Here is an 11,195-nt window from a genome sequence, read left to right as displayed (position 1 = left end):
AAGAGGACTTAATGTAGCATAGGGAGTCAAAGTAAGATTTCCGCAGGAGATGACAAGTAAACTGATATTGGTAGAATGAGTAGGAATTGTGCCAGGTTGGGGCAGAGAGAACAATGACATAGGAGTGTTGCCCAGAAATCAGATTTTTACCCTGAACTCCAACAACTACCCTACATGAGCTCTATGACGTGATCAAGTTAGTTTGTTTGGTATCATTTGAACATGCCTTGGGCCTCTACTGATGACACGGACCAGACCTTACCTCAGAGTATCAAATTTATGAGCACCTTTCAATACACACACCAATGCCACCTTCTCTAGGAAGTATTAACTGATTTTTCCAGTTGAATATGGCCTCTCCCTTTCTGGTCAGTTTTACCAATTTTAACTTTTCACAAGAAATCATGATTTATTAAGGCAAGCTTTAAAGAAAGAAAGGAAGCAATGAGCCTGAAGTGATATTCTTCTGCAGTCTTATACTAAATAAATAAAATAAATAAACAAAAAATAAAGTTAATAGTTTTCTACATGTAATAGGTTTCAATAATATTTGTTGAGTGGAAAAGTAGAATTGACCTGAGAAACACTGCTATCTAAAAGCAATGTCAAGATGCTGAGTGTCTAGACGTTTCTGTCTTGCTATAACAAGAAAACACTGTAGTTCTCCTTTTAGCCAATTAATTAATTTCTAATTAGCTAAAAGAGCTAACTTAGCCAACATTGCATGCCAGATCATGCATCATATATTGATAAGTCTAGAATACTTAAGATAGAATCTCCTAGGGTGCCGGCCCCGTGGCCGAGTGGTTAAATTCGCACGCTCCACTTCAGTGGCCCAGGGTTGTGCTGGTTTGCATCCTGGACGTGGACCTGGCACTGCTCATCAGGCCATGCTGAGGCGGCGTCCCACAAGCAAAACCAAAGGCATTCACAACTAGAATGTACAACTATGTATCCGGGGGCTTTTGGGAGAAGAAGAAGGAAAAAAGAAAAGATTGGCAACAGATGTTAGCTCAGGTGCCAATCTTTAAATAAAAAGAATCTCCTGCCTTCAAGGATGTGATAAATACATACAACTTTGCCTCTTAGCTATACTGATATTTCTTCCTAATGTGCCTTAAGCCTTGTAAGATGCTTGTTTTTAGAGCCATCGCTGCCCTGCCACTGTTAGGAAGTAGGGTTGTTCTACCTTATGAATGACATCCCTAGTGCTAGTTACACTATCTCCTACTTTTGAATCTGAAACCCTAACAAAGACCTTGGGGGTTCATTTAGTCCACAGACTGGTTTAGTCAATCAAGATCTGACAGATAAATCTATCCTAATTTTTAAGGCAGCTGGAAAAGCAAATTTCATAGTATCCCACAATAACTTAGTCTATTTTAAGGTTTTCACTACCTAGAAAAGCTACCTTCTTTATATCTAAACAATGTAGAACATAGAGGAAATGAAGAGGAAAGAAACTATTCTTTAATAATTACATTCAATATTCAAGACAAACAGAGTGCTAATGGCTTTACATATGTATATTAAGCAATCTTTGAAAAAAAAACAGTGTGCTTAACATTGGCATTATTATTATAATTTTATAAATGAGAAAATTGAGTGAAGAATGTATGCATTATACTCAGAATTACACAGCTAATAAAGCATAACTCAAATTCTCTAAAGAAACCTGCAGGATTCAAAGAAAGGGGTATGGAAAAAACCCTCTCTTCAATTACATTTTTCAGAAACTATTTGAGAGTTCTTTCTTGTGCATCAACCAACAAGTTCTGTCACACAATTTTCCTCAGCATTATTCCTTCATTTTCTCCGCTTTGCCTCTGAAAACTCACAGCCTGCAAGAGCCACCTCTACATATTCACCAACTTTACATGTTCAACAAAATTTATCCCTTGCTAATTACATATCTGTAACTGCAAGAGGCTCTGACTGATAGGCTGGTCAGTAAAACACGTATTCCTCTCTTCAGGAAGTTAAAGCCAAGCAGGGGAGACAGACACAAAAGAAGTAATCTCACTAAGATAAAATGGCTAACTGTGTCAGGCAACAGAAAGAACAAAAATATATAGGGTGCTCTCAAGTAATAACAAAACAACCTTCTTAAAACCAGAAGGTTAGGAAAGGCCTCCCAGAGAAGAGGACGTTTACATTGGGGATTACGATATTGACAAAAATTTTTGCCCACTCTCACCTCTACAATTCTCCTTCTCCACTTCCCTCAACTAGGCCACTGGCCCACCTCATGCCCCACACTCAGCAGAAACAGGAAGTACATTCTCTGTAGAAATTAAAACAGAGTCTCTGAACTGAGAGACAACAAACGGAGGTACCATACAGAAAACAGGAAGACTAATGAACGTTTATATATGGAGTATCAAAACTACCGCTTTCTTCTTTCGTTGCATTCTTTGAGCCCTGGCTGGGTGATTTGTTTGCCACAGTTATAAGGGTAAGGTTTATACTCTTCTAATCCAAGTCACTGAAAGACTCTTTCTGTGGTATTAGAGAAAAGATTTACAGATTGTGATATTGGGAGTTTTCCAAGGAAACAGACCTGTTGGATCACCCTATAGTCAAACCCTCAGATGACAATTCCATCACATGCAATACCTTCATGTCAGTATTTACTACTGCGCTTTCATGTATGACCAGAAAGCCAAGGAGCACTAGACAACCTATGAAATCTTCTAAAATAAAAGGCACACAAAACACAACAAACAGAAATAAGGAGTTTGGAGGAAAGACAAGCTTGTGAAGAAGGTTAAAAACCACACACACACACATCTTATTAATATCCTCAGAGTAAAGAGAATTCTCATAGAACAGTAATTGAATGCTATAACAAATTGAAAATCAGAAGGGGGAAAAAGCTCATGGAAATAATGTGGTAGCAGAAATGAGAAACTCAGTAGAAGTGTTAGAAAATGAAATTGATTAAATCAAGAATGACAAGAGATTTAAGAAAATGAAATGGAAAATTGGAGAAAATATAAGAAAATTGGTTCATTAATCAAGTATGTCCAACATATGAATATTGAGAGTTCTATAAAGACATTACAAGGAAAATGGAAGGGGAAAAATAAATAAGTGATTCAAGAAAATTTTCCAGGGCCAAAAAAATTTTCCTCATTGAAAGAGCTTACCATGTATCCAGAAAAAAAGGATGGAAATAGATTCTTGTGAAAATATATAATTCAGAAATTCCAAAAGCATAGGTCAAAAAGAAGATCCTAAAAATCTCTGTTATGAGGATAAACTTAGATTTCATAGTTTGGATTAGAAAGGTTTCAGATTTCTCAATGACACTTCAATATAGAAAACTGGTGTACCGTTTTCCTACTGCTGCCTAAAAAATTATCAAAACTAAGCAGCATAAAACAGCACTCACTTATTGCCTCATAATTCTATAGATCAGAAGTCTACCATGACATGTCTGGGCTCTCTGCACAGGCTGAAATCAAGATGTCAGCTGAGCTGAGTTCTTATTTGAAGGCAAAGGGGAAAATCTTCTTCCAGGCTCATTGCTGTCATTAGCAGAATTCAGTTTCTTGTGGTAGTAGGACTGAGGTCCTTGTTTCCTTCCTTGAGAGCATCCAGGGACTGCTCTCAATTCCTGGAAGCTACCCCATGCCTTACCATATAGCTCCTTTCATCTCCAAAACAGCAACAGTGCGTTTAAACCTTCTCATGCTCCAAGTATTTGGCCTCTTCTTCTGTGACAGCTCACACCTAAAGTTTTGTTCATGCCTAATTTAGGTGATGAGACTTGAGACATCTGAGCTGATGATATTTAAATGATATTTTGGATTTAGAGTTCAGCTGTTGACTTTGGTTAATTTGGTTTAGGTTGACTTTGGGTAATATTGAGATAGGGTAAATATATTTTGTGAATAGAAGAAATGTGAATTTAAGGGGGGCAGGGGTCAGAGTGTAGTGGGTTGACTGTTGGCTCCCAAGAAGATGTGTCTTTGTCCTAATCCCTGGACCTTGTGAATTTTATCTTACTTGGAAAGTGGGTCTTTGCAGGTGTAATTAACTTAAGGACCTTGAGATGAGGAACTCATCCTTGATCGTCTGGGTGAGCCCTAAATACAATAAGTGTCCTTATCAGCCTGAAGCATAGGGAGATTCCCTGCAGACAGAAGAAGAAAGTGTAACAGGACCACAGAGAAAGAGATTGGGGTGGTGCAACCACAAGTCAAGGAATAATGACAGCCACCAGAAACTGGAAGAAGCAACCTATGAATTCACTCCTAGGGCTTCCAGATGGAACTTAGCCCAGCTGACAGCTTGATCTCAAATGCTTAGCCTCAAGCATTGCGAGAAAATAAAATTCTGCTGTTTTAAGCCACCCAGTTTGCAGTAATTTGTTACAGGAGCCGTGAGAAACTAATACAGATTTTGGTACTGGGAAACGGGGTGCTGCTATAAAAATAATGCAAAATGTGGAAGCAGCTTTGCAATTGGGCAAAGGATAGAGGATGGAAGAATATTGAAAATAATAATGAAAATATTGAGGAAAGTCTGGATTGCCTTGAAGAAATTCTTGGTAAAGACATAGACGTTAAGGTATTGCTGGTGGCAACTCAGGAGGAAATCAGGAATATATTATTGGAAACTGGAGTAAAGGTGTCTGTGTTATATAGTGGTAGAAAACTTAAATGAATGGTGTTCAATAGTTGTGTGAAAAGCAAAATTTGTAAGTTATAAACTTGGATATTTAGCTGATGAGATTTCCAAGCAGTGTTGACGTTGCAACCTGGTTTCTTCTTGATGCTTATGGTAAAATGCCACAAGAAGGAGACAAATTGAGGAAGAAACTATTCATTAAAAAAAAGCACAATGAAAAATGTTAATTTTAGGAGATTCACTATTAGGAATGTGTGCTCTGGAGAGAAGGCCAAGAGTGTGGCCAGATAAACTTTTGCCAAAGAGATTAGACATATACAACTCATGGATCCACTCAGCCATCTGAGAAGAAGCCAGGAATAGAGATGGGGCTATCCAGGAAAAGATCTGTGGAAGACCGTCTTGTCCAATAGTGTGGAACTCCCTCAACATACACAGGAGACCCTCAAGGTTTGAGAATGTATCAGCAGAAACAACTACCAAACTATCTGAAGATATAGGATCTAGGAAACCAGGCTCCAATTCATGATGAAGTAAAGAGACTCCCCAAGATGATAAAGAAGAAAGATTCCAGTACAGCAACTGTGTAGCAGGCATAGCTAGAAATTAGGTCTCATTGGACAAGATCAGATTTCAGTGAAGTTATCTCCAGGAAGACAAAATTGATAGGCTATAATATGTGTTTTAAAAACTGAAAGAGAATTTGGAGATGATTTATTAATAATTATATACAAATAATTACATAAAATCAGGTATTTACTTCCACATAAAACAATTGTGCAAGAAGGCAAATTGATAACATAGGATACGACTCAAATGTGAAAAATTTAAATGTGAAAATAATTTAAAACTAAAAATTACTCCCTACAAAATTATGCTAGAACCATGCAGGAAAAATGGAAATATGAGAAGTCTAAGTGTGTGTTTCTGTGTGTGTGTGTGTGTGTATACACGTACACTCAGATTGAACATAAACATGAGATAAATCTTCATGTTCCATAGTGTGAGGCCAAAAGATAATTTCTGAGAAAGAAAAAGATAAAACTGGAAAAGCAAAAAGTAGTACCAGCATCATAATTATTATCTACAGAGATATAGCTAAATATTGTAAGACAACAGATAAATTTGAAACGGGGTCACCTCCGTGAAATGGACATTGGAATTGGGAGTGGGAAATTCCTTCCATTCCCTTGCATGTTTGTTTGTTTCACTGCTTTTTTGTTTTGTTTTCTTATAAGCTTTGTAGAATAATTTGACGATTTCAACTAAATAAATGTATATCTTTCATAAAATTGTTCAAAAACTAAATATGAAGATTACCCTGACTGTTCTATGGAAAATGGTTTAAGAAGGATAAGAGGCTATGACGCAGATGGAAACATGAAGTGATGGCAGCATGAAGTGGCATTATATTTATGATGGTGCAGAGAAGGGAAAATCTAGATTAAATGTGGGAAGTGAGGAAGAGAAAGATGTCAAAAGTGACTCCCAGGTTTTGCGCATGAAGGATGGTATGAAGAAAGGTCTCTACTGAGGTGGGGACTATGTTCTAGCTAGAGCATTTGAGGTAAATGATTTTTCTCTTGGGAACACCATGCTTGAGAGATTTCTGTGAAACTTAAGAGGGGAAATTACACCTACACGTTCATATATAGGCGAGACCCAGGAGAGAATTCTTGATCATGTGTGGTATTTTTAGTAATTAAATATTATTTAAAGATGTGCCAATGGTTCATATCACTTTTATATAGTGGAGACAGATAAGAGATGAAAGTCCAAGATGACATTGTAAGAAATAAAACACATAAAAGAAGAAAACAAGATACAAATAAAGACTAACGAAGAGAGGCCAGAAAAAGAGGAGAAAAATAAGGAAAATGTAGAACCCTGGAAGTCAATACAAAACTGTGTTCAAGTAAATGGAAACATCAATGATGTCAAATGTCAAGTAAATGATGTTAAATGTCAAGTAAAGTTAACAGTGAGAAGTGTTTATTATATTAAACAACATGGATATCAGCTTTTATTTAGCAAGAGCTGTTTTGGTGGAGTGGAAGGTGGACAAGTCAGATTAAAGTGGGTTGAAAGTAAAGGGAAAGAAGGAATGGAACTTTTCCAACTGTAGGAAAATGTTTCAGGATTTTGGCTGTAAAGGCTGAGTATGCATGCAAGGCGACCTCTGGAGGCATTCTGTGGGTTTGAGGGGATTATTTTAAGTGGGAATGACAACAGCATAGGCTAAACTAATCTGCATAGCACTTTTGAAACCCCATTTGAGATTGATGATGGTAAATATAAATATATAGTGATAACAATGTGCTAATAGCCGATAGCTAATAACAATGGAAGAGAGTGGTTTAGATGGATTCTGCACATCTCAAGGGATCAGGGCATTTTTTTATAGGATGAAAGAGAAGTAAAGATTTGGAATAGTGTCCCCACATCTTGAGTCTGATATAGGCAACCCATCTCTTCTAGGCACCCCTGATTTATCTAGAGGCATGTATCTGGTCCAAACACAGCTGTTCAATTTCTCTCTCCTAGCTATTTCCATTTGGGCAACAGAATGAATTGCTGTATTGTGTGAAGTTGAACTGAAAGCTCCGACAGTCTGGGAGCTGAGGCTGCCATGGAACAGCCGTGATGAACCAAGGATGTAATGATACCCAAACAGAGAGAACTAGGTCATACAGAGAAGCAAGAGAATCAAGATGACCTGCAGAGAGAAGAGATAGAAAAGATGTGCTCCAGAAAGGCTGAGTAAGTACTTTTGAAAGAGTTTCAAGTTCCCATGAAACCCTCCTGTGCTTCCATGAGGTTGCTGGTAACATTAAAATACAACTGATTTTAAATAACTTAATTCACATTGGTTTCTATTGCATGCAGCAAAGCACCTCTGGATAAAAAAATTAGAGGGTTTTCATCCTGGTTATGTTTATTTCAATGCTATGTTGATATTTATATCAACCATAGCAGTTAATATAAAATTTATCTAGACCCATAGGATACGTGAATTAAAGGAATGTAATTTTTCACATAGGAATGGAGATAACTCATTTTCAGTGGACTAAAATAAGAGAGAATAAGGAAAATTCTTTTTCTTTCTGTTGATTTTTATAACTTTGTTCGATCAGTGTTTCCCAAAATAACATATAGATGATCTTGTTCTCTCTTTTGGTTACCAACAATGGCTTTACCATTGCTGACACCTGCGCTTTAAAAGATCTTTTAGATATGTGTGATATTTTGCTAGAAAACAGTGTTTTACCTGTCATTTGACATTTAAAATAACTGAGATTCAACCCACAGTTTTAATTAGAATTGTCACATGAATACATGCTATTCTCAATTCAGGCTGTTAGCAGTAATTTATTTGTGTAGCTAAACGATAAATTGAAAAGAAAATTGCAAAGCATTCCAAAAAATAGATGCTGGTTGGATGTTCCATTCATGGTGTAATTATTGAGATTATGTATATTGAAGATTGAAAAAGGCTGATAATGGACTTATAAATTTGAATGAAAAAGATAAAATACTATTATTCATAAAATATTATCATAAATACTACAAGACTTCAGGGAAAAGGGGACATTAGGGTCTTTTACAAGGTTCTGTAAAGGCTGAAATTCAAAATGATACGTGAAAGAATACACTGCAGAAATACTTCTGAAACAGGGTCATTTTATATCCATGTATTACTACTTCAACCACGAATTACCTAATTTACTCACAAAAGGCATTTTATAATTACTACATGTGTTTTCTCTAATATATGAAATAATTGCAAAGTTTTATGAAAAGGTAGTATTGTAAAATTAGTGCTTGGTGAAATTAAGAAGTGGAAATTCCTGATAAATATAAAAGGATTATTTTAGATTTCAATAACAAACAATATGGTGAGAGAATTCTATCATACTCGAGATTAAGCATCATCTCTAAAATCTCTATATTCTTAATATTTAACCTTAATATTTAGATCTAAAAATGATTTGTATGTATGTATCTGTGTAGCAGCATAAATATCACAAGGTAACTTCTTAGAAATTCAAATTCTCAGACCCAGCCCCGATCTGTTTTAGCAACGTGATTCTGGTGCATGTTGAGGTTTAAGAATCACTGAAAGTCATGAACTTTAAAGCAACAGGGGTTGTAACATGAAGATAGAGGAGCTGAAACCTAAAGTATCAGTGATATGAAGAGAAGCCCAATCCTGATCCCTCACCAGCCCCCAGGTACTAGGATGTTGGGAGAAAAGCAGCTTCAAAGTGAAATTCAGAAAATAGCCAGACTATTTATTTAAAACTTGAAGGTGGAAAGAATGGTTGGTGAAAGAGTAGAGGTGGCTGGTAGTTGTTAACCATAAACCAAGAGTTCCAGAGAAGAGAATGGAAATGTTTCCAGAGAGAGGAATATGGTGAAATGGTCTTGAAGAAGAAAAGTAGTATGGTAATGACACTGTGGGAGAACAACCAAAGAAATGCGTATTGGGAAATGTATAACAACAGTCCAGATATGCTGTCTGCCAGTAGCACTGGGTGGTACGATAGCACTTAAGCACACAGATTTTAGCAATCAACTCCCTTGATTCAGTTCTTGATTCTATCTATCATGCACTAATTTTGTGACTTTTGGTGAGCTTTATTTTTCGATGTTGGGGTTTTTTAAAATCTTCAAAACAGAGGGGGGAAATAGAAGTTATAGAGTTTTTGTGGGTATTAATAAGATAATCCTAATGTGTTAAGAGATAATAGATATACATCATGACTTAGATGGGGGAAAAAAATTGAATTCTTTACTTTCTATAATTGTACTCAGATTCTTCTCGAGTCCCCATTTCTGTGGATGGTGGAAGGGATTGTAGGTGGAGAAAATTCAGCTAGCCAATTAAGATTAATTCAGTTTCTTTTGGATGAACTGGAATCTTCTTGGTAAATAGTCTTTCCAAATTACTTATCTTTTCTCTCCTAGATGGCACAGGTATGTCTCCATGGTGATGGTTAAAGGAACAGCTGATATGAATGCAGGTTAGGTACTGCCCTTGGAATCCATGGATGTCTCTTTTGTGATTCTTGGTCACTGGACACTCTGGTGGCAAATGTCCATGACAGTTGAAATCAACAGCATGTTCAGTTTTCAGTCCGTTCTCCAGGGACAGCCCCAGCTTACTGACTAGGTCTCACCCCAGCTCTCTAAAGCTCTGCAGATACTGAATCTTGGTTATAACTTTCATTAAGACTAAAGATTCAACAATCCACCTCATGGCTTCTGCTGGGGAGCCCCCCAACCAGCCTTTTACCTTGATGGCCTCTAACCATCTCCACCAACTCTCAGCTCCCAGTTCCAATTCTGAGACCATACTAGAACTTCTGGGTTTTCCAAACCTAAGAGCCAACAGAAACCCAGGTACTCTGTTTAGGACCTTCTAAGCACACTGTACTGGCATTTCTCTTCTAGTTCAGAGACACCTCCCTAGAGATTTCTTCTCACAGTTCCAGCCAGAAAGCCAGGTCTAAGACACAATGCTTTTGGCTTCCCAGACAACCTATTTGGGATTTCTACCATGTCCAGCCATCAAACGGGATCTCTTCCCCATCCCTTCCTTTATCCCCTCAACCCTGAGAACTCTCCTTCCTTTCTCTCATGTCTTATTCTGAGGCCTCTCCACCCTGTAGAGGAGAAGAATTTGCTACCCCAAAATATGTCTCTTTGGCTTAATTATTTTTAAGAAGAAAAGACCTGGGAAGAAACTTTAACTTTCCTCTTAACTGCCTAAAAGAATTTAAGATAGAAGGCCTGTTCCAAGAAGGAGTTATCACCATAAATAATGATATTATAATATGAACTAGGTGTAGTAGACAGGGAGGAACCTAGCAAGGCCTATTTGATCAAAATCTTCTCCAAGTCTCTTTGTCTTTGAAAGGCATGACAAACATCTGTTTTCCAAACGTTTGCTTTGTTATCTTCATGTGAATTGTCTTCCTCCCCTTTGAAGTCCCAAGCCACTACTGCCAACATCCTCCTTTGTCTTTAGCTGAAGATGGTATTTAAGGTGGTGGCTTTGGCCATTTTGGTGAGTTACTCAGTTTTCCCGGCTTTCTCCCATGTATACATGTTATTAAATTTGTTTGATTTTCTCCTGTTATTTTGTCATGTCAATTTATTTCTTATAACAGCCAGAAGAACATAGAAGGGTAGAGGAATATTTCTTCCTCCCCTACAGCCTTTAACTTGTAGTAAAATTTGAGTGGTCTGAGCACACCAGACTTATCTCTTAATTTCTTCAAAAACTTATAATCCTCAAAATCCCTTTTTTCCCTCAAAAAAGCCTGGCTCTATAATTTCAAGGCAGAGTTTTTAAAGTCAAAGGTGGTCAAAAAGATCTTTGGTGAAAATTGTCTTGGATGATAAGCCTCATATTTTACCCTTAATGATAGAAAGGCTTCAGAGAAATAAAATTTAAATGAGCAAGGGAATTAAATTAAATTAGATTGGTTTAATATTTTCAAATTACTATCATCCTTGTTATCTAAGTGATATCTAACATTTATCACTTAGTATGT

The sequence above is a fragment of the Equus caballus genome, chromosome 4 (assembly GCF_041296265.1).
Source record: "Equus caballus isolate H_3958 breed thoroughbred chromosome 4, TB-T2T, whole genome shotgun sequence".
In the NCBI taxonomy this organism is placed as follows: domain Eukaryota; kingdom Metazoa; phylum Chordata; class Mammalia; order Perissodactyla; family Equidae; genus Equus; species Equus caballus.
The sequence above is the reverse complement of the archived record's forward strand: the minus strand, read 5'-3'. Positions refer to the sequence as shown.